The following is a 1,852-nucleotide window of genomic DNA, read 5'->3' on the forward strand; positions in this document are numbered from 1 at the left end:
ATATTCAATAGCCTCTATCTGTAATTTTCACAAAAACAACTTTGTGATGTTAGAACCCATCTGGGTCTTATTTGTCATCACTGGTGTTAATTCCGACTTTGCAATTTAAAAGTAAATTCTTCTGTCAAGCGTGATACAAGGTCAGAATTAACATCACCGATGACAGTTAAGTCTTAGGTGGATTTTTATATTAGAATCACATTTTTATGAAAAATGCAGACAGAGGGTATTGAATATAAGCCCTCGATATGTTGGAGGTTTAATTATTTAAAAAGAAAGCTGACGTTTTTTTGTCGGGTGTTGCTAGTTAACATTAACATTAATAACAACAAATTTGAATATCGAATGGCTTTTGCCTATAACTTACAATTCTTTTTTTCACAATTTACTCACATTGTAAAAGAGTTTTGCATACAAGATATAGAGTTAGATACTCTTATTTGCGAACTCTTAGCCTTTCAAAGTTTTTGCGTAGTTGAAAAAATGAATTCAAGCCATGAGGAATTATAGATGAAGTCCTTAAATAGTCGTACTTTTCCACAGTTTGAAAAAATATGTAATTTTGTTTTTTTTTTTTCAATACCACACTCAAATGAAGCAACAGAGAGGATCTTAAGTATGAAGTTTCCTTCCTGGCGCAAAGAAAGAAACCGGCTACTAATTCAATTTTTTTAAACTGAACTGCATATTAAAAGTAATTTTAAATTGAAAAATATAGAATTCTTTGACTATTTAAACACTGAAGATCGAAATGGTCTCATTATTGTTATTCAAAAATGTCGTAAATATAATGATGTGTACACTCATGGTAAAATAAATAACACTTATCTTATGAACTATATTTTATTTATATACAAAAATATTGTTAAAAACAACTACTCTGGCGTTTTAAAGTATTATCTGATACTTACATTCATAATCCTGATTTGAATAAAAAAGTACTGAAAAGTACTGATTTTTTTAGCATGAAAAAGTCTAATGTACTGATTTCGCGCATATCTGGCAACCCTAAATACCTTTAAGTTTACCTTCAAATGGTTCCAGGGATACGACGCGTGAACGTGTAACCTTCTTGGAGGTGCCACGGTGGGTTCTAATATTTCCACCTCAAATTTAGTAACCTGGCCTTGATAAAATACCACTCCTCATTACTGTAGCAAATGCCTCAAGAGGTATGTATGCACCATGACAGCTTTACATTACAAGGCCGAACCCGGTTCTCCCTTTTCCATTAAATGAAATTTTTTCAGTCAGTACGGCATAAATCTCCATAACAAATTTAAAATACTTCCAGAGATTTTCTATCCTTCCGGAGATATGTATTAAGAAATTTTTAGTATGTATGGAAGGCGACATGCCTCCTTTTTTAATAACTCACATTTTTTTCATTAGCAATTGATACATTTTGTATACGCAACTCCATACCAAGCTCGAGTATTCTTCAACAAAACCCTTCGGGGGATATGTGGCAAGAAAAAGTCAATTTGTACAGGAAGTGTGAATTTAGAATTGATTTTACATACCCCAGTACCAAGTCCCAGTACTCTACCATGAACACCTCTAGAGATATGCAGTATAAAACAGTAAATTTGTACGGGAGGTACCATGCCCCCTTTTCGAATAACGCAAATTTTTCTCCATGAGTATGGAATTCATTTTGTTTACACATCTCGGTGCCAAGTTCCAGTCCTCTGCAATAAATACCTCCAGAGATATGCAACATAGAAAAATCAATTTGCATGGGAGTTGCCACACCACCTTTTCCAATAACTCTCATTTTTCTCCATGAATATGGTATTAGTTTCACATACATACATACATATGTATTTCCATACCAAGCTTGAGTACTTTA

The sequence above is a fragment of the Rhagoletis pomonella genome, unplaced genomic scaffold (genome assembly GCF_013731165.1).
Source record: "Rhagoletis pomonella isolate Grant_MI unplaced genomic scaffold, Rhpom_1.0 Rhpom_scaffold_00094, whole genome shotgun sequence".
NCBI lineage: Eukaryota > Metazoa > Arthropoda > Insecta > Diptera > Tephritidae > Rhagoletis > Rhagoletis pomonella.